This window comes from Acartia tonsa, chromosome 11 (assembly GCF_053477335.1).
Source record: "Acartia tonsa isolate MP-2025a chromosome 11, ASM5347733v1, whole genome shotgun sequence".
Taxonomy (NCBI): Eukaryota; Metazoa; Arthropoda; class Copepoda; order Calanoida; family Acartiidae; genus Acartia; species Acartia tonsa.
Genome location: NC_137270.1, coordinates 37,470,777 through 37,494,910, shown reverse-complemented (window position 1 = coordinate 37,494,910; position 24,134 = coordinate 37,470,777). Strand labels below are relative to the sequence as shown.

The window sequence follows — 24,134 nt, the reverse complement described above, 5'->3', positions numbered from 1 at the left end:
CCTAAAACCTGCAAAAAAGCGGTCCTACCCGCCATTAGTGTCTTAAACTTAATTGTGCTCCTTAATGATGGGAATGTTGTGTTTTAAATGATTTATTCTTCTTATTAGACAAATCATAGACAAATTAAATATGATAATATTACATATGATGGGAATGTTGTCAAAATATTAATATTTCAGCATTCTATCTTTAGATGTGTTATAGATATGTTATTTATGCCCCATATTAATAGAAATATTAATAGAAATTTCAGCTTTCTAGCTTTTATAGGAGCCGAGAAAATCACGTTTCTTCCACTTTGTCTCAGACAGACGGACGGACGGACATTTCGAATTATAGAGTAGCTTCGCTACTAAATACACAAGATACGTTTATTAAATTTTGATGGGTTGTTTAAAAACAAGCTCTGTTCAGTGTTTATACTTTTCAGCAACTAATATCGTATATTGTCTAATCCCTTTAGATCCATGTAATAACTGCAAATTGAAGAAATTACCGTGTAACAATAACTAAGTTTTGGTTAAAGAATCATTTTTCCTCTTTTTTTCTTCGAAACAGATTATTATCCGCTGCACTGGAGTAAAACCAGTTATTACCAGTAATTGAACATAATATATAGACACATTTTGACAAATTTAGAGCCCCTCTGGGCTAACAAAATTGGTTTGAATTATATAATACTAGGCTGTTCGCCCCTAGCCTCTAGGGGCTTTGCCCCAAGAGGTATAATTACATCTGTTATTACCTGGAGAACCCCCACTCAACTACTATTTTAAATAATTAAAAAAAAGGCGGGCATCATCTGCATCATCAAAAAAATGAGGGGGAATTTTTTATTTTTGGGGGGGTTGGGGGTGTCCCATGCACCAAGAAAATAGACAGGACCAGTAGGTATATTCCCTGAAGAGTAGAATCCGATTGGTTCAGTGATTACCGAGATCTTAAGGGACATACGGACAGACAGACGGACAGACGGACGGGCGGACAGACAGACATCAAGCTACTTTGTATTCTAGATTTCATTTTATTATCCGCAGAAATATATATGATGCGATAAGAATAACTATTATTTACTTTTAGAGAAATGCCTGAATAATAAGTGAGAAAAAATAAGAAGATAAAATGAAAATGATTAGTGAGATGATTGTTTGTCTCTTTGTATTAGCCACTGTTAACAGGTTTGGATATTGTTTAGTAGCGCAGCTACTCTATAATTGTAGTCTGTAGTATGTTTGTCCATATTAGTCCCATCACGTCACCTTTTAGAATTGGGCATTATTTTGGCGAAAAAATGCCATAGCTAGCTAAACAATCTTTAAAAAAAAACGGTTCTAGTGCAGTTCTACAAATAATCTGGAATAGTCATTACTCAATATTGTATATTTATTTCGCAGTTAAAGTAAATGCGCGAAAAAAGCTTATCTTACGTATTTTTTTTCGGTGAAGCTTTCCTTGTGCATCAGTGGATCTTGGCTATTCCTGATTAATTATAGACTTTCTTATGCCGCGTGCGTGTATGACATGTACGTTTAGCAGTTTGGCAGCTAGCAGCCTTTAAAGTTCATAGATTTTTGGTGAAAATTGTTACCAGGGACATTTTAACCGTGAAGTGCACTAGATCCAAAAAACATTTTAAGCTGCAGAGTTAGATAAGTCGCTCTTTTTTCCTTAACCAGTGTTCACAGCTGAACTGCCGTACATTAGGCAGCTACCGCGTACCGAGAACTTGCTAAATAACGAAACATAAACCGACAAAATATCACGAAACCTTTAAAAAGTCACAAATCATGAAATAAAAAAATTTTCCTTTGGTAGATCATAAATAATGAGAAGAAAGTTTGGCGAATATTATTTTATATTTAAAGCAGCTCATAGTGCCTTAAAAAATGACCTCATAAAATACAAATGGCCTTTGATAGGCCAGTATACATTTTATTAATGGTCAGTTCAATGTATACTAGCCTATCATTGGTCATTTGAATTGTATGATCTTATTTCTAGTAGGCACTTAAGCTGCTTCTTTATGTTATAATTCTTGTACTGTAACTACTATTTTTGGATGACCTATAGCAATAAATATTCAATAAAGTCTGAGGAGAAGATTTATTTATAGTTCATTGTTGTCTCCTTACCTTAAAAATGAATAGCACCATTATTTATTCGCGAAAAACATGTTTACATGAAGTCAGAAATGGACAAAAAAAATCTCCGAATATTTTTCTCATTTTTTAGGTTTTCAATTTTAACTGAAATGTAAAATGATTTTTTAGCCTAAATCTTTCTAGAAAGGGATGAATATACTTAAAAATATATAATAGAACAGGGCAAAGCTATTAATTATTTAGATTTTAAAATGAAAAGGGATTAATTACACATAAAATTACAAAGATCATACAAATTTAAATTACAAAAGGGCTTGTTAGCCGCCTGTCTCAACATCTTTTAAAATCATCTATTATCTGAACCTTACTCAAAATGAAAAAAACGATATTAAAAGCATCTAAACAGGTTTAAAATTGAGCCTTAGTCGCGGCTGACGCGCGCCTGTCGAGTCCTGACTAAAGTACTTTGTAGTAACAAATACCCCGTTTCTTTTTCTATTTATTTTTCTATAGCAACAAATAATCGTCATTTAAAAGTAACATGATGTTTGACTATATTTCTGTAGTTTACTATCTTCCTAACCATTGTACCTTTATGGTTCTCCTTTACAGTGAAGCTTCTTATAGGTAGAGGGAAGGTTTATAACCATTTTTTGGGGAAAGTACCTCAATCCTCTTAAGTGAAATAACCAATGGAAAAAAAGTGAATTTATCGCCCATTGTCCCACAGGGAGGGAGGGAACATTGGGCTCTATATTACACTAGCCCAAAAGTTTTATGATAAAATTTTCTTATTCGTTGGTTTTAAAAAATTGGGGACTTTTATTAAATTTTTATTCAACAGATAATTACAATCTACAAAAAGGGTAGTTTGTGAATCAGCGTTAGAGATGTTCATCAATTTATCGGCCATTGTCCTATCCCCTTAGATCCCTTGGGTCACCAGCACCTAATCAATATAGCCTCAAGAAATGGACAAAATCGTCCTTGTTTCCCAAAAAGTATTTACTCACCCCGTGAAGTCCGGATACATGAGAATAAAAAATGAACTTTATCCATTTGGGGAAAAAAAATATTCTATTTTGTGCAAATACACTTTTTCAAAGCGAAACCTTTCAATTTTTTATAGTCAGTGCGTCAATACAGAAAGAGCAGGGATAATAGGCTGTTTATTACACTAGTCCCCAAAGTTTTTTAATTTATGTTTTCTTATTCTTTAGTTTAATAACTTGTGGGACTTTTCTTAAATTATGATTGTTTGGTTCAGTAAGATGAGTGTCCAAACGTTTCAACCACTGATTGTAATCTACAAAATGGTTGATTTAGTGTACTAACATTGGAGACATACATTAATTTATCGGCCATTGTCTTTTTCCTTTAGATCCCTGGCGTCAATACGCCAGAAACAGTTTCCTAAAGCTAAAAAAATAAATTTAACATCAATTAAAACATTTGCTGATTGTATGACATAAAGCACATTTAGGCCAGTTTTACAACATAAAACTAGAATTGAATACTATTTACAAAAATATACTATAATACTTTTTTTATTTATTTATGATTTAATTTAAAATCCATTATTATTATTGTATGATAATTTAATAATCTCAGTTGTATAAACGTTCCTTTCTGTACATACAGTCAAAAGCTCCGCTTTTGTGGTTCTTGTTGACCTTTCTTTAAAATCTTTATATACAATACCTCATTTTGGCAGTTAATCTTTTTCTATTCCTTCTTATTTGAGAGTTTTCAAGCCCAATAGAAGCTCTTACTATACTGGGTTCTAACCTAACCTAAAATGAGGAACTCAACCCATAAGGCTTTAGGGAGTTTACCCCCAAAGTGGCACTGTAAAATAGCAAAAAAATATACTCAAGAACCTTGAATCAGACGATTTCGAGACCTTTAAATTACGTATCATATATTAATCCAGTTACATTTTTTTAAAATGACAAAATAACTTGGGTCGTTGAAGGGAAGGTTTATGTTGTTTTCTAACTGTATAAGGTACTGTGCCACCAATACTTCCTTAGATTGAAAAATAGCCTAAGTACGTTTTTCTTTGCATTGATATAAATTCAATGAATGTATTTGAATTCAGCAGCAGGGCCAATAATGTCCATAAGAAGTGCAAGAAGAAAAGCCTAACCATAATATGATATCAGGCGTTATCTCTCAGAATTTTTTTTTTAATTTTGAAAATTATTATACCCCCCCCCCCCCCAGACAACAATTTTAAACAATTAGGTTAGTTTAAGTTATTTGACTAGGGGGCCGAGTGCCTGCGGCTAGGAAGGCTAGGGGCTGGGCGCTGTGGCCATGGTCATAGTTTTTTCGGGAGGAGGGGTATAAAAATTTAAAGACTATAAAAAAAATCCCATAATGATTATACTAAAGATTTATTAGATTAATTGGTGCTTTACCACAATTGACTACTTGATCACTCATCCATCCATCTTTTTTAGGAATATATTTTCCTATGCCTAACCCCTGCAGGCCTATTCCTGGTGCGACTTAAGCTTGTTGGGCTATAACTTACCCAACATTACATAAACTAACCTGACCTAAAGTCATAAACAAACAAACGAAAAAAGACCACTTCCCCCCTTCCCCCCCCCCCTATTTTCAAATTGTTTGAAAATAAACCGGGAGGGGGGAGTATCAGTGGCGGATTCGTGTGAAAATGAATGAAGTTGTTATAATAGTTGATTATCGCTACGTATTATAGACAGCTTTCTACGAATTTCAAAATAAATCATTATCAACATTATTAAAACCCCTTTTATTAGCCCCAGAGGGGGGACTAAAATAACTGGTATTAATCATATGATTTTTGTTTTTATATGTATGTATATTATAAGTTGAATTCGTATGACTGAGAAACCGGTTCTAATCCAGCGGATATTTATCGGTGTTGAAGCCAAACTGGAGAAGATTATTTAATATTCTAATGCCCTTTCCAAAACTTCTTTCTCCAATGATATACATATGTAGATTTATTTATAACTAGCGGCTACGCCCCTAGAGGCCTCTAGGGGCACTTGAGATGGGGGAGTCGAATTTGATAACCCAATTTCTTATTTTATATTTCAAAAGAAAAATTTTTAAAAATATTTTTGAAGGTGTAATTTTTTTTGGGGGGGGGATGCCATCCCCCCTATCATTTTTAATTTTAGTTAACAAATTAAAAAAAAATTTTGGGTTGGTGTAAATTATTTTTTTTTTTGGGGGGGGGGATGCCCCCTCTATTATTTTTAATTTTAGTTAAATTAAAAAAAAAAAAATTTGGGGGGGGTATTTTTAATTTTTCACTGTAAAGGAAAACTATATCGGTTCAGCGGTTAGCGAGATCCTTCGGGACAGACAATTTACGCTTACTTCTTTATATAATAGGATATTTAAGGGAACATAATTCTATCAATCATTATCCTCTCCCTCCCTGGGAATAACAATACAAAAAAGTTAAGTTTAACTTTATCACATCAAAGTTGAAACTAAAATGAAAAGAATTGATAACAAAATTTCATTTTAAAAGTTTTCTTTAGAAAAACAAACTTGTACATATTCATTTAGAATCAAGGTCAACTTTGTGCATAAGTAGAGCACCGTTTAGATGAAACAAGCAACATTAGATTTACAAACTAAGAAGAGAGGCGATCAAGGGGGGGGGGGTATCCCCCCCCCTGACAAATAAAGTGTCGTGGATTGGGGATACACCTCTCTAAAACTAACTACCACCCTATCGATTTTGGTTTATGGGTAAAGGAAAAAATTTTCAAAATTTTCTCTTGCAAAACTACACACTATACACTATACATTTTAATTCTAAAAAAATATACATATTCCAATAAAGACGAAAAAGGTAAAACATAAATATAATAATTAATCAGAGGAACCCGTCACAAAAATTGGCTAGCCTAGAAGAAGATTTTTAAAAAAAAAGCAAAAAAGCAGTCAAGGCGCAAGCTAAAATGCTTAAATAAGACCGATTTTTATTAATTGGATATAATAAATAAAAAAGATTGACCTTTTTATTTAACTTTTTTCAAAGCTGCAGTAACTTTTTTAGAATTTAGTCATACAAATAGACGACGGACAGACCAAAGTTATAGAGTACCTTCGCCACTATCAAGGTCACTCATCTTAATAAGTAGCGCACCAATAATAAGGTATTATAGGAATTATAGAGTAGCTACGATACAATAAAGCAGTTAGTCTGAAATTAAGTGTATGACATTTATATCATGTTAAATTTTTGAACTTGAAGCAAAACTTTTTGAATATTCTTTATGGTGTGGATTTCAGTGTATCAATTTACACTAAAGCGGAGAACCTTACATTTCAGCCCACAAAAAGCTAAATTTACTTTTGTAATATGGTCCTCATTTATTGGCCAGTTCATTCATCCATTAGGAGGGAAGGGGATGGGGTAAAGGAGGTGGATGGGGGATATTTGCGAGTATTTCTTTATTACATAAAAATCTGGTGCAACATCCAAGTAATAATATTTTGATTTGCAAATTTTCTGATTTAGGCAAAGCATTTGATTCAATTAGCCTAAAAAGATACATCTTAAATTTATCGCTCATGTTTATGGGAATAAACGCATAACCCCCACTGCATGTAATTTTAAATTTTCAGGAAAGCTTTTATATTAATATTTGAAAAGGCGCTTTGTATTTTAATTAGGTTTAGAATCTTACACTCAAACTCTACGAACTGATGTCTACTATTAGTATCTTTAAGTTGTCGGCAAAAATAAAACATTAAATGGTATTTAAAAGAGTAAGATTATTATATCTATCCTATTATTATACCATATTTTACAGTTATAACAATTGATTGTCTTCAATTTAGCTTGCTAACATGAAACAAATTTATGGGTCAGTCAGTTCATCTAGTAGAAGGGGAGGGGATGAAGGAGTGGAAGGGAAGAATTGTTAATTTAGCCAGCTGCTTGTTTCACTTTATTAGATCACAAAAAAAATTGGTGTAAGATCCAAGTAATAATATATCCACTGTTGTAACACATTTTTTTTCTTTAAACTTTGAACAAAATAAATTTAAATTGCCGCGTAACAAATAATGGCAGTTGTCCTAAAATTGTCATGCAAAAGATATTAAAATTAAGATATCATGGTTCAGCTAATGCATTTGTATGCTTTCCAGACAATTGTCATGCAGTTATATCTAGAATTTACTATATTATATTTTAGTGAGAAGCTGTTACCAGAAAGACAGTACACAACAAATATTATTACAGATCCTGTACAGGTAAAATATTTATTAATTTCTTTGGTTGAAAAGTTTGAACACTGCTAGTTTGAACCAGCTCTCAAATAATGCTAACAATAGTTTGGGTACGAGAATAATTTCATTCAATGCTCGCTCCCTGCCTGATAAAGATAAACTGAATGGCAAATAAGGTAATAGTTATTGTCACTATCTTCGTCATTTTTTATGCAAGCAACCCTCCGACTCTTGAATTTCAATTAAAAAACAGACCTATTTTTTTGTTACATTTTATTTTTAAAAGCGAAGCTTTTCTATAATTATGGTCGGTCTGTACGTACGTCCGTCCGAGACGGATAGCTTTTTCATTAATTTAGGTATGTTCAAATCGATTTTAAACTTTGCATGGTGATTCATTTAATAGTTAGGTACGATTTAGAAAGCGTAGCAACTCTATTATCATTACCAGAATGTCCTTACGTCCATTTTAAGCATGTTGATTTTTTTACTTTTTTAACAACAAATTTTTATGTGATCTAATAATCCGATTGATCTGATTTTTGGTATTTGATTCCTGGAACAAAGATGTATAATGTTATAAACGAAGCAACTCTATAATCAGGTCCTAAAAATGTAAGTATGTCTATAAACATTATCCTGTATCAAGCAGTTTTTCAACAAAGTTACTCACAATTTTGCTTCGACTCTTACACATTTATATTCTGATTGTTCACTATACAAGTGTTAATGTCCGTTTGTCCTACCGTTTCAGTGCTTCGCTTTTATGGATGTTGTCATCCTTGTTTATTATATTTTATTTTCATTCTATAGAAATATTGCTTAATTTTCCTGTCCTTAGCAGTCTGACTGTAATTAAGTGTGTATTCATTAAATCATTTAGCATTCATTTTTTTTACAAAAGGTGATGGATAGATATATTTATAAAGCTATATAATCATTATATGAAAGTAACAGAAAGTCTGTCTGTTTATCTCTCTCCAATATGTGTCTGATTTTATTGGTTAATTGATATGGTTATTCTTTAAATTTCAGCTTGTCACAGATCCAGGGTAGGCTTTTTATGTTTTTGGAGATAGTCCCAGAAGTTTCCCCAAAATTCCCCTGCAAAAAAAATTAAACACCTAAAATTATTTTACTTTTTCTTTAAAAATAAAAAGTGGAGGTTAAACTTCGAATCTTGTAGCGTTTCTGTAGAATAAGTCAAACATAAACTTATCGACAATAGCAAATAGCCCCAACTAAAATATGATAGTTTTATCTCCTGTTATCCTCTCCCTGTTTGGATAAGAGGGGATTAGGAATTTGCAAAGCTAAAATATTTTAGCTTATAGTAATGCATACATATATATAGCACAGGACGTGCACAGGCTTTTGCAAAAGGGGGTAATTCAGAAGCAATTAAGGGGGCTAACCCCTCCCCCCCCCCCCTAAAAAAATACAAATACAACCAACTTGATGGGAACAAATTCGAAAAAAATGCACCATTAGATCTTATTTTAGTGTATATCTAAACCAAATACAGCTATTTAAAAATTATAATTACGTAGCAAAACGTTCTAAAGACAAACAACTGATTCGAAAAAATACCTAAAACCACCCCAAGACTCTGATTTAGAAATAAAATAGCCTAAAACACCATATTATCCATGTGAAGCTTACATAAAATGGAGAACCAAGTGGTTATCGAGATCTTATCAGACATACTAAAAACAATACTAGTTCAAATAATATTATTAATGCACTTATCTTACATAGCTGCAGGGTAACGTACGGACAAACCCCAGTTATAGAGTAGCTGCGCTATTATAGTTACTGTTACAATATATCAGAAGGGTAGGGGACAATGAGCTGTTAATTACACTAGCCAACATAGTTTTATAATAATGTTCTCTTATTCGTTGGTTAACAACTTTGGGGACTTTGGTGAATTTTGACCACTGAACCACTAAGTGTAATTGTACAGAAAGAGGTAATTTTGTGTATCATCATTAGGGATGTACATCAAGCTATCGGCCATTGGCTTGTCCCCTCTGATCCCTGGTTACTGGTATATAAAGATATTTTACAAGAGAATACCCAGGTATTTGTCCAGTAAACTAACCTATCCAATATTTACACAGCTGGGATGTGGATAGATATTCTCTATTATGATAAAGTAACAGAATGTTTATCTGTTTGCACAGAAGGATCTCGCTAACCGCTGAACCGGTTTAGTGCCTCTTTACACTGTAGCTCTCTTAGGTCCTGGGAAGGTTAATAACTATTTTTGAGGAGGGTACCAACACCTTCCCAAAAGAAATGGCCCCTAGAAACAAAATACTACCTCCCCAGAAAAAAAATATTTTTTATTGTTTGTAAAAACTAAAATTTAAATTTTCTTTTTATATTTATCTTTTTAAATCTATAATAAAAAAATGGATTATCGAATACAACGCCCCCTCCTCAAGTGCCTCGAGAGGCCTCTAGGGGGTGTATAATACTTGTTAGCCCATTTAAGCTCAATGAATTTGTCTGTATATGGCGAAAAAATCAGAAGTAACTGATTATGAAAGGCTGAAACCCTTAATTGTAATCATATTAAATTGTCTTCAATTTTTTACCAGAAAAAAATTTCTGTAGCTGTTTACCTAGTATTAACATGCATTAAACAAACAAGGACAACTTACTTATCATAAGCAGTAAAATTTTATAGCTTATTACGTTACCCCTAATTTTTTTGAAATAAAGAGAGAAAAACTTGTGAGACACTTTGGCGGAGTAGTGAGGTGGCTCAAACCACAGGAAAATAGCTTAAAACTAGACTCCATGAAAAGCAACATCCAATTGGCCCAGCGGATTTTGAATTCTTAAGCTTCATAAACATAAACATACAGATATCATATTACTTTAAATTGCAAATAATAAGGAAAAAATGTTTTTCTTTTTTGCATTTAAACTAAACTTTGATTCAATCTTTGTAACTCTATCAACCTTTTATCATGGTTTAAATTGTTTTTTTATATCAACAGTTTTATTAATAGTATTCAATAGTAGGAAAATTTAATGACTTATGTATTTTTATCAGAAACTTCCTCGTTCAAAAATGGATTTTAAAAGCTAAGAAATTTTATAGCTATCTATAGTTTATTGACAATGAACATCAAAATTATAATCATAGAATTAAGGATAGACAGACACAAATAATTATCGAGTAGCTTCGCTACAAAAAAAATGCTGTGCTTTTTAGATATAAATTTCTTAGCATTCTTATGCTCGCATCTTGAGAATTTTTGTAAGAAATTCTCCAAAATTCAAGTATTTTCATTTTAGTGAAGAAATGTAATTTTGCTTAGAGTTATGAACAAGAAGATAAAAAATACTATTACTGCGCCTCTGGCACACAGGTGCTCTGTATTTGAAGAGGGCAAAAAAACTAAAACCATCCTGAGGCTTGAATCTAAAAACAAAATATCCTAAAACCTTCCCATGTAATATATAAAGCTTCCCTTGAAAGAATAACTTAATCAGTTCTGTAATTACTGAAATCTTAAGCTTCAGACCAAAAAAACTTTACTACTTTAAATAATAGGATAAAATAATGGTTTTTTTTATTTTTGTAGAATGGCTTGAAGAAATTGGGAGTGATAGAAGATAGAGAGATGTATAATATCCACACCCCACCACCTGCTCCTAAAGGTAATCATTCCTGACTAAATAGAGAGATGTATAATATCCACACCTCACCACCTGCTCCTAAAGGTAATCATTACTGACTAGATAGATAGATTTATAATATCCACACCCCACCACCTGCTCCTAAAGGTAATCATTACTAGATAGAGAGATGTATAATATCCACACCCCACCACCTGCTCCTAAAGGTAATCTATACTAGATAGAGAGATGTATAATATCCACACCCCACCACCTGCTCCTAAAGGTAATCATTACTAGATAGAGAGATGTATAATATCCACACCCCACCACCTGCTCCTAAAGGTAATCATTCCTGACTGAATAGAGAGATGTATAATATCCACACCCCACCACCTACTCCTAAAGGTAATCATTCCTGACTAAATAGAGAGATGCATAATATCCACACCCCACCACCTGCTCCTAAAGGTAATCATTACTAGATAGAGAGATGTATAATATCCACACCCCACCACTTGCTCCTAAAGGTAATCATTACTAGATAGAGAGATGTATAATATCCATACCCCACCACCTGCTCCTAAAGGTAATCATTCCTGACTAAATAGAGAGATGTATAATATCCACACCCCACCACCTGCTCCTAAAGGTAATCATTACTAGATAGAGAGATGTATAATATCCACAACCCACCACCTGCTCCTAAAGGTAATCATTACTGACTAGATAGAGAGATGTATAATATCCACACCCCACCACCTGCTCCTAAAGGTAATCATTCCTGACTAAATAGAGAGATGTATAATATCCACACCCCACCACCTGCTCCTAAAGGTAATCATTACTGACTAGATAGAGAGATGTATAATATCCACACCCCACCACCTGCTCCTAAAGGTAATCATTCCTGACTAAATAGAGAGATGTATAATATCCACACCCCACCACCTGCTCCTAAAGGTAATCATTACTGACTAAATAGAAAGATGTATAATATCCACACCCCACCACCTGCTCCTAAAGGTAATCACTTCTGACTAAATAGAGAGATGTATAATATCCACACCCCACCACCTGCTCCTAAAGGTAATCATTACTAAATAGAGAGATGTATAATATCCACAAACCACCACCTGCACCTAAAGGTAATCATTACTGACTAGATAGAGAGGTGTATAATATCCACACCCCACCACCTGCTCCTAAAGGTAATCATTACTAAATAGAGAGATGTATAATATCCACACCCCACCACCTGCTCCTAAAGGTAATCATTACTAGATAAAGAGATGTATAATATCCACACCCCACCACCTGCTCCTAAAGGTAATCATTACTGACTAAATAGAAAGATGTATAATATCCACACCCCACCACCTGCTCCTAAAGGTAATCACTTCTGACTAAATAGAGAGATGTATAATATCCACACCCCACCACCTGCTCCTAAAGGTAATCATTACTAAATAGAGAGATGTATAATATCCACACCCCACCACCTGCTCCTAAAGGTAATCATTACTAGATAAAGAGATGTATAATATCCACACCCCACCACCTGCTCCTAAAGGTAATCATTACTAAATAGAGAGATGTATAATATCCACACCCCACCACCTGCTCCTAAAGGTAATCATTACTAAATAGAGAGATGTATAATATCCACGCCCCACCACCTGCTCCTAAAGGTAATCATTACTAGATAGAGAGATGTATAATATCCACACCCCACCACCTGCTCCTAAAGGTAAACATGACTAGATAGAGAGATGTATAATATCCACACCCCACCACCTGCTCCTAAAGGTAATCATTACTAAATAGAGAGATGTATAATATCCACACCCCAGTTATTCTATATCTCTTGTTTCGTTACAAATGGATGTTATCCTTGTTGTTTAAGCATAAGCTTGAAAATGCTTTATAAAATTGTTTCCAATTTTGTAATTTTGATAAATCGGTTTTATTTATAGGTTAGTCTTTGATGTTTAAATAGAAAGGTATAAGATTTGTCTGACACAAAAGCATGGATGGTAAGGGATAAGACAATGATATAAGTCCCCAATCATGCTTGTAAACAAAATTACCCCTCCTACTATTAAAATTATTGGTTGAAAACACGACAAAGCCAAAATTGTGTTAAAATGATCCATGTGATGTAATAAAATGAGGGAGATGAGAGGAGAAGTGGAAAAGAAAATCCCTAAAAAAGGGATGGATAATCCCTCATTTTTATTACGTCCCATGGATCATTTGTGACACAATTTTAACACAATTTGGGCTTTGTTGAAAACACTGCTAGTTGTTACCAATCAATCAATATTCAATATTTAAAGCAAATAAAAGTGTGAACTGGTGGTTCACAAACCCTTGGAACCAGTTTTATTTACAGTCTATGTCCCCATACCTGCCTCCCTACAAAATAGTGAGGATCATTGAAAACGTCAGAGCTTAAGTATGATTAATAAGATATATAAGTTGGAAAGACTTTTAATGTTAGAGGGATATTTGAAATCTGCATCAAATTTTAAGGATTTTTTTATAAAATTCGTTTTTTGTATAATTCTTTATCTAAAGCGGAAATACAATTCAAGTTAATTAATTTTGACATCTGTGATTGGTGGATTGAAAATTATCTGCGCTTTGATTGGAGAAGCTTAATTGTCGCACATTATTCAACCAATTAGAGCGCAGGTAGTTTCTAATCCACCTATCCTATTAGTCAAAATTTATGAACTTAAATTGTATTTCCGCTTTTAGATAAAAAATTATACAAAAAAAGATTTTATAAAAAAAAATCCTCAAAATTTGATGCAGATTTCAAATCTCCCTCTAACATTAAAATTCCTTCTTATATATCCTAATGATTAAGTCATACCCGTACGAAGTTTTATCTGTTTTAAATAAATCAATTTAAATTTTCTATACCATCTTAAACTTTATATACAACACAGACGCCTCTAGTATAATTTTTAATAGTAAGATATCTTTCCGTTCGTCTGGATAAACCATAATATCTAGCCTATCATTTTAGCTACTATGCTTAGATTTTATTATTTATTATTTTAGGCTTTTTTTGAACTACTACCAAAAAATACCTTCCCTTGTTGAATTTTTTCTATCAAAGTAAAAGAAATCAGATTTATTCAAAACAGAAATTTATGAATAAGGGGGAAGGGGAGGGAGCCTGGATACACCAACCACTGCCATAAAGCTAGAGATAAAGCAATATGATTTTGCAAATAAACTTTTGGCGTTGACAGCTCTATTATTGGACAAATTATCTTTTTTTATAATTTTATCTATTTCACTTTTTTGCATTATCTCATTTTTATTATTAAGTCATTAACTATCAAAAAAATTTATTTTAAGTATGGGGGGGGGGGGGTTATTTTTTTCAGCAGACGATATCTCTTGGGAGAGTAATGTTACCCTTCTCCAAAATAGTTATAATCCTTCCTATTACTTATGAGAAGCTACATACATTGTAAAGGAGAACCATATCGGTTCAGTGGTTAGTGATATCTTTTAGTACAGACAGACACAGATCCTGTTACTATTAAGGATGTGGTCAGATAAAATTGGTACTCTCTCACTTTGTCTCTCTCTCTCTCTCTCTCTCTCTCTCTCACTTTGTCTCTCTCTCTCTCTCTTTCTCTCTCTTTCTCTCTCTCTCTCTCTCTTTCTCTCTCCTTTTCTCTCTATCTCTCTCTTTCTCTCTCTCTCTCTCACTCTCTCTCTATCTATCTATCTATCTCGCTTACTCTCTCTCTCTCTCTCTCTCTCTCTCTCTCTCTCTCTCTCTCTCTCTCTCTCTCCCTCTCTCTCTCTCTCTCTCTCTTTCTCTCTTTCTCTTTCTCTCTTTCTCTCTTTCTCTCTTTCTCTCTTTCTCTCTCTCTCTCTCTCTCTCTCTCTCTCTCTCTCTCTCTCTCTCTCTCTCTCTCTCTCTCTCTCTCTCTCTCTCTCGCTCTCTCTCACTCTCTCACTCTCAAAATCTCTCTCTATCTCTCTCTATTGTTTTATTTTTATTGACAGGTATTTTTTAATACACTTCATGTTTAAATTATAATTTATAGTGTACCTTTAAAATTTGTTCTTGAACCCAATATTTTGTTTTGATCGAGGATGCAGGAATTGTCCATTGAATTATAAATTTGAAATTCCATCTTATCATATCTTTCTCTGGGATCTAAAGGCATAAGACAATAGCCGATAAATTGATGTTAATCCCTAATGATTATACACAAAATTACCCTTAAAATTAGTTGTTGAAATTTTAACACTTAACTTAATTAACCAACTAATCAAAATTCATTAAAGTCCCCAAAGTTGTTCAGCCAATGAATAGGAAAACGTTATTATACAACTTTGGGGACTAGTGTATTATACAGCCCATTGTGTCCTCTCTCTCTCTCTCTCTAGAACCCCATAAAGAATAAAATAAAACTGTTCTTTCTTAAAATGTTATGGTTGTGCCTGTTTACAAGCCAAAGAATTTCGCCATATCTAACATAAGAGTTTTATTAATAGTTTAAATTCATATTTTTAGAAGCAAGCCTACTCTATAATTCACTTTGTCTGTCTGCCTGTCCGTCCGTCCGTCAGTCAGTCACGCTATGGGGGAAACGTGATTTTCTCGGCTCCTATTAGAGATAGACAGCTGAAATTTTTAGTGAAGATTACTATGACATATGCGCATCTAATCTATACATTGTTTTGTCCGTCTGTCTATTAATTGGGTTGCTAGATCGATTCCTAGATTTTTACGTTTTTGTAATTTTCTCGATTCCCGTTCAAGATGAATGGCTGGAATTTTCAGGGATTAAATAATTTCAAATTCTACATATTTCCATCAAGTTTTATTAAGATACTTTTATTGGTTGGGGTGCTAGATCGATTCCTAGATTTTTAGGTTTTCATTTTTTCGATCCCTATACAAGATAGACTGCTGAAATTTTCAGGGATTAAATAAGTTTAAACTCTACATATTTCCATCAAGTTTTATTACGATACCCTTATTGGTTGGGGTGCTAGATAGATTCCTAGTTTTTAAAGTTCAAGGTAAACGGGTGGAATTTTTAGTGATTAAAATAGTCATTACTCTACATATTTTGATTAAGTTTTATAAAGACTTACTATTGGTTGGGGGTGCTAAAACAAATTTTAATTTTAAAGTTTTTCTTATTTGCTTAATGCTTCAAAAGACAATCATACATTTTCCCCAGATGTCTATTCATAATTTTTTAGCTTCGCTACTTATGGATGTTGTCATCCTTGTTTTAATTTGTTTTTAGTAGAAATCGAACTAACCATTATTCTGACTCTCATAATGCTCTGCCACTCTATAACTAATGTATATCAAACAATAGTTTGACTGACTCACAGTTAACGGCCATTAAAAAACTATAATTTTGGGGGATTCAAAAGTTTAAAATGAGAAATCTTTTGGTAATAGTGTATTTTTCTGTCTACCTAAAATCATTTTTATCTTCCTAAATTGTCATGGCATGTTCCTGTACTCTTAATATTTTCTTTCAATTTTACTCTCTCATGAGAAATATTACTTTTTGTGTAAAGTAAACAAGAAAAAAACTGTTTTGAGAAAACAAAACTTGTATTAAGTCCACACAACTTTTAAATAAACCTGACCTTTTTTAGTAGCAAAGCTTTTATATAATCCCAAATTTCCGTCAGCAGGAACTTTGCTTCAATAATAAAATAGGAATTTACTCAATAACTCTTAATGTCTGTCTGGTATGCTAACTTTTTCTTACATATGATTAACCGCTGTTTTCACTTTGATATTTATGAGCTATGCTACTTTGTTATTCTTGTTTTTGTAGCCGTTCTGTTACTCTTTAACTAGATATCTGTCGAATCTTTATAGTTCCAATAAATAAAGACGTCAAACAATACAAATGACCAATTATAGGCCAATACACGAAAAGATTACCAATGCAATGGCAGGCCAATATACATTTTAATTGATCAATGGTAGGTCAGTCTGTTCTATGTTAATAAGTTTCGAAGATTTTTTGTGTTGTTTGAAATGGGTCACTGAACCCAATTGATTTGTTCATCTGTCAAGTTTTCCATAGATTTAAACGGCTCTTGTGTAAACTATACTTCTAGTATTACTTGTGAAGATTACCCTGACAACTGAGTACCTTCTATGTAACTCAATTTGTCTGTTGGTTTTTTTTAACATTAAAATATTCTAAGGCCTAAACTACATGCTGCCGTGCAAAAACGAGACGCGCATTTTTGCACAGGATTAAACATTTCATTGCATTATATAACTTTACTAGCGGCTACGCCCCCTAGAGGCTCTAGTTTAATCATAGAAATTTAACTTAAATTTTCGTGTAAAGTTTGATATAAAATATATATAATTTTTTAGTGGCACTTGAGGAGGGGGGAGTCGAATTTAATAACCCAATTTCTTATTTTAGACTTTTTAAAAAAAGTAAAAAAAATTTTATTGGGGGCTGGAAAATTTGTTTTATTTTTAATTTTATTTAAAAAAATTAATTTTTTTTTTGGGGGGGGGGGTATTTTTCATTTTTTGGGTTTTGAGAGTGTCCCAACCCCCCAAGAAAATAGCGAGATCCTTCGGTACAAACAAACAGACACACAGACACACAAATAGACATCCTGTTACTTTAGTATAAGGATAATAATGGAATAAATAAAATAAAATAAAAATGTAAAACGAGTAGGGAAGTATTTTTATGTATAAAAGGTATTGAATAAGAAAAAAAATATTATACCACAACTAAGATATTTATCATAATACAAGAATGACGCTTTCCAAGTACAGCAACGCTATAAAATTATTGATAAACTTTATTTTTTTTCTGAAACCTTTTTATACATAAAATTTTTGGCAGTTACCAAAGGTAGATGGTAATGAATATTATTTGTTTTTTTTTCAATTAATTTTAAAGATGCGGGGTTTATCAATGCTCAACCGATACTTTAAGTAAAAGCACCTATTTGTTATATATTGTCATAGTTCTGCATTTTATCGACAGTTTCCCATGGATAGTAAAATGACAAATGAACAGGGTTTAATAATATAAATTTAATTACAATTTTCGTGTAAGATATACATATAATTTTTTAGTGGCTTAAAACCGGTTTTAAATTCAGTTGGAAAATAAATCGCTCCTTTCAAGGAGCCAATACATCGCCCCATGTCATAAGAGGCGATCAATTAAAATCATCGCCCCATATGGAGCGATGTCATGGAAAGGACTATACCCAAAAGTAATAACGCCATAAATAATAGAGGTGAATTGAGAAGTTGCTTCGCTGGTAAAAGTATGCATAATATTACATAATTGTCTAGTACGAAGAGAAGAAAATAAAGAATATTTTTGTCATCTGAATAATTCATAAAATCCTCCTCCTGTAGGTTAAAACAGTAAGGTGTTCCTCTGTCTCTTTCTTTTTAAATCTAGTTATTGTTATACTATTGTGTTTGCTAATAAAAGAAGCTTCTTTTTGATCTTGCGTAGTTAAAAAGTGTCTGATTTTAAAATAGTGTCAAAATTTTAAAGAATCTAACATTAATAATTATTCTATCCGAGTATTAATTAGTTCTTCTCTTATGATTCTTCTTGATACGGCTTTCAAAAATTACGTAAACTTTTTATTCTAACGTTATGTTGAGGCATAGTTGATATCTTTTACATCTAGTATAATGAATTGATTTTGAGGGATAAGACAATGGACGATAAAATGCACATCCCAATTGATGATGAACAAAATTTACCCTTTCTGTAGATTTTAATTACTGGATTAAAAACTTGGATATTATAAGTTTAGAAATAACTAAACAATATTCAATTAAAGTATCCAATATTTTAAACCTACGAATAAAATAACATGACAATTAAACTTTGGTTATCAGTTTAATTTACAGTCCAATGTCCCCTCCCTCCAAATGGATGTAGAATATACGTGGATATTATGACAAGATAAAAATTGTCGTCAATTTAGGTTGCTAACATGGATTTTAATTATTGGTCAGTTCGTTTATCTAAATGGTGGAGGAGGGTATTAGGTAAAGAAGGTGGATAGGGGATCATTATTTTAGCCAGCTACAAATTTCACTTTAATAGAGTACATGATAATCAGGTGTAATATCCAAGTTTTTATAAATCTATTTCCCTCTCTGAGTATGATGTTGTACAGTGGAATGCATCAAAAGCTTTGTTGTAGTCAAGAAGACATTAATTAAGATTTATCATATACTTATTTATTTACTGTACAAGTATTACTTCAAAATGGTACCTTTTGCTTATATGTAACATGCATGAAGTTTATAGTTGTAGTTTGGGGAAATGTATTGGCTCAAAAAGGAGACTTTGGATCAACTGCAATTCACGGTATTATATTCCTGGTAACGAATATTTCCAAAAATCTATAAATGTTAAAGGCTGCTAGCTGCCAAACGGCTGAACGTACAGATCATGCCCGCACACTGTTTTAAGCGGCATAAGAAGGCGTACAAATAATCTGGAATAGCCATAAATCAATTATGCATAATTATCTCGGAGTGCAGAGAAATGCGCGAAAAAGACCTATTTTACGCGTTTTTTCTTTAGTGAAGCTTTCCCTGTGCATCATTGGATCTTGGCTATTCCAGATTATTTGTAGGCCTTCTTATGCCGCCTAAAATGGTGTACGGTTAAGATCTGTACGTTCAGCCGTTTGGCAGCTAGCAGCCTTTAAAGTTCATAGATTTTTGGAAATATTCGTTACCAGGAATATTTTACCGTGAACTGCGGTTGATCCGAGAATTTTAGATAAATGTCTTGTAATTAAAGGATTATTAGTTTACAATTTAGGGTTGATAAACTACGTTTATCCGATCCAATCCCTCTCTCTCGAAGAGTCATTTTTAAATGTAGCAATTAATAAGCATGGTTGTTATAATTTCTTTTCTAGTATAATTACTCTTCAATGAAGAATAATTCAATTATTAGTGCACACAGCTACTCTTAAATTCAGTTTCATATACAGCTTTTCTCCTTTGATTCGATGAAAGAAAAATAATCCATTAGTGCAAAATGTTTAAGCTTTTTATAGTACTTATAAAAAAATTTATCTATAATACAAAGTAGAACGATGTCTGTCTGTCCGTCTGTCTGTCTGTCTGTCCCTTAAGATCTCGGTAACCACTGAACCGATCGGATTCTACTCTTCAGGGTATATACCTGTTGGTCCTGTGGTGGTTTTAAGCTATTTTCTTGGAGGGTGGGACACCCCCAACCCCCCAAAAACAAAAAAATCCCCCCCTATTTTTTTTTCTTTTTTTTGCTTAAGATTTCCTTGGTCCTTTAACGAATTTCGTCTTAATTTTTTTTTATCACCTCTTGGGGCAAATCCCCTGGAGGCTAGGGGCGAAGCCGCTAGTGATTAATAAAACGCTTGTTTTATTTATTCCACACTATTCAATTTTGAATACAGTTTTGAGTGTTTGTTTAAGGATCATTAAAAACTAATTAAAATACATTCAGCAAATTTTTTGTGTAAAAAGGTTATAAAGCGTCAATTTTTTTCTCGTATTTATTCGAATCCGGTGGATAGGAACCAGTTCTCATCCATACGAAATAACTATGTCTAGCATCTTATTATAAACCGCTTTCTACGAATATAAAAATGTACAATCATAAGATTAAAACAGTTTTTTTAGCCCGTGCCTTCGGCACCGCGGGGCTAAAAAAACTGGTTTTAATCTTATGATCTATATCCGCGGAAAGCGGTTTATAATACGATGAAAGAAATAACTATTCATGTATTCATTCGAATCCGGTGGATAGAAACCGGTTCTCATCCATACGAAAAAACTATGTCTAGCATCGTATTATATTCAGCTTTCTACGAATATAAAATGTACAATCATAAGATTAAAACCAGTTTTTTAGCCCGTGCCTACGGCACCTCGGGGGCTAAAAAAATGGTTTTAATCTTATAATTGTACTGTACATTCTATATCCGCGGAAAGCTGTTTATAGTACGATGCGAGAAATAACTATTACAACATTATGAATAGAAATTAGAACATTTTTTTTAAAAATATTAATGTTTTTAGTAGCTGACAGAAAAACTGAATTATTATACCGACGTATTGTAATAGGAATCACTTTTATAAATTAGGATAATGATCTTGTAAAATTTATGAAATAAAGACTAAAAAAATTAGCATGATTAAACAGAATATATAGAATTTCTAGCAATTATTATAGGGTTGTTAATTGTACCTAACTATAACAGGAATCAATATAAAAAGTTTTAATCGGACACATGTAAAATAGTCCACAGTGAAGAAAAGTTTTGTTTAAAACTTAGAAAATTTATGGCATGTCAGGTTTAAAATATAAAATAAATTGAAAAAATGAAATTAATGATATTTAAAAATGTATATGTGTGTATTTCTATTATTTCTAAGCAAGAATAATTATATTCATAATAAAAATAAGAAGCATGGCAAAATAACAAAATTATAACAGTACATGTCATATTCACGGTAATAGTATTTTTCCAGTATGGCTTCAAAACCGATTAATATCCGCTCGTTTTAAGCGGTTCTCTACTATACTGAAAAATCATGTATAGCATCATGACAATTTTCCTCCTCGGGACTAACAAACTGGGTTTTTTTTCTTATAAGTTTCTTAGCGAAGCTATTCTACTATTCAAAATGCCAAACAGTCTGTCCGTCTGTCTAATGAAATCACTAGCCAGTGCTCTTAGAGTCTAGGCTAAGTTAATTTTCTACGGTTGAAAATGTGCTTGTCTGAGATGATTTAAATATAAATTTTTCCAGATTTTGATGACCACAGAGCATCTTATGTTTAACTATCTATGTCCTTCAGTCAGTCCATTATATTTGCTTATTTGTATCACTTTTGAAAAGTGCGATTCCAGTTACGTCATATTTTTCTTTCCCGAAAAAGGGAAGGGGGGAAGAAAATCTCTTCAAAAGAGATGGGGAAAACCCCCTTTTCTCTCATCTCTTTTTTCTTCCCCCCTTCCCTTTTTTTTCTTTCCCCCTTCACTTTTTCGGGAAAGAAAAATATGACGTAACTGGAGTCGCACTTTTCAAAAGTGATACAAATTCGGAACAAAATGGGCTTGTCATGTTTTCATTATTATTTTCAATGCTATTTATCAAAATTTGCTTTTAGTATATTAAACACTGTAGGGGAGGGCGAAGGATGTTTGTAAAATGTTCTAAAACCAACTAAAGACATTTATTAAGTACAATAATTTTAACGAAGAGTTTCCGAGGTATTTTATTTCTGACAATAAAAACATTACTTCTTTATATCATAGAACTAGGGGTTTCGCCCCTAGCCTCTAGGGGCTTAGGCCCCAAGAGGTTTTATCAAACCAAATTTTCGTATTTAAGATTTGAAATAAGATGTAAAAAAAAAGATTTTATTTGGGGGGGGGGGGGGATTTTTTTTTTATTGGAGGGGGGGGGGGGTTGTCCACCACCCAATATTTTAATTTTAGTTTTAAAAAGAAAAGAAAAATTTTTGGGGGGAATTTTTTTAGGGGGGTTGGGGGTGTCCCACCCCTCAAGAAAATAGTTATAAACCTTTCCAGGACCTGAAGCTACCCTGTAAAGGAGAACCCGATCGGTTCAGCGTTTAGCAAGATAGATCCTTCGCTACAAACAAACAGACAGACAAACAGACATACAAACAGACAGACAAACAAACAGACAGACATCGTTCTACTTTGTATTATTGATATTTTTATCCTATCGGTTCACGATGATTTAATCTTTAGGAACTCCTATAGCTGTTTGTGTGTCCATATCTCTTAGAAATATTCTGGATATTTATATATTTAGGAACTCCTATAGCTGTTTATGTGTCCATATCTCTTAGAAATATTCTGGATATTTATATATTTAGGAACTCCTATAGCTGTTTATGTGTCCATATCTCTTAGAAATATTCTGGATATTTATATATTTAGGAACTCCTGTAGCTGTTTATGTGTCCATATCTCTTAGAAATATTCTGGATATTTATATATTTAGGAACTCCTATAGCTGTTCATGTGTCCATATCTCTTAGAAATATTCTGGATATTTATATATTTAGGAACTCCTGTAGCTGTTTATGTGTCCATATCTCTTAGAAATATTCTGGATATTTATATATTAAGGAACTCCTATAGCTGTTTATGTGTCCATATCTCTTAGAAATATTCTGGATATTTATATATTTAGGAACTCCTATAGCTGTTCATGTGTCCATATCTCTTAGAAATATTCTGGATATTTATATATTTAGGAACTCCTGTAGCTGTTTATGTGTCTATACTCTTAGAAATATTCTGGATATTTATATATTTAGGAACTCCTATAGCTGTTTATGTGTCCATACTCTTAGAAATATTCTGGATAATTATATATTTAGGAACTCCTATAGCTGTTCATGTGTACTTATCTCTTAGAAATATTCTGGATAATTATATATTTAGGAACTCCTATACTTGTTCATGTGTACTTATCTCTTAGAAATATTCTGGATATTTATATATTTAGGAACTCCTATACTTGTTCATGTGTACTTATCTCTTAGAAATATTCTGGATAATTATATATTTAGGAACTCCTATACTTGTTCATGTGTACTTATCTCTTAGAAATATTCTGGATATTTATATATTTAGGAACTCCTATACTTGTTCATGTGTACTTATCTCTTAGAAATATTCTGGATATTTATATATTTAGGAACTCCTGTAGCTGTTTATGTGTCCATATCTCTTAGAAATATTCTGGATATTTATATATTTAGGAACTCCTGTAGCTGTTTATGTGTCCATACTCTTAGAAATATTCTGGATATTTATATATTTAGGAACTCCTATAGCTGTTCATGTGTCCATATCTCTTAGAAATATTCTGGATATTTATATATTTAGGAACTCCTGTAGCTGTTTATGTGTCCATATCTCTTAGAAATATTCTGGATATTTATATATTTAGGAACTCCTATACTTGTTCATGTGTACTTATCTCTTAGAAATATTCTGGATATTTATATATTTAGGAACTCCTGTAGCTGTTTATGTGTCCATACTCATAGAAATATTCTGGATATTTATAT

The 24,134-nt window shown here is 32.6% G+C and overlaps 1 long non-coding RNA gene across 1 annotated transcript; it reads left to right on the top strand.

Annotated features, from left to right (window-relative positions):
• Positions 1–1,079: 1,079 nt before the first annotated feature.
• Positions 1,080–23,603, top strand: LOC145331274 (uncharacterized). The gene is made up of 4 exons (XR_013883700.1): positions 1,080–1,179; positions 7,320–7,377; positions 10,956–11,031; positions 23,503–23,603. It is a non-coding gene; the product is annotated as an uncharacterized LOC145331274 (long non-coding RNA).
• Positions 23,604–24,134: the final 531 nt, after the last annotated feature.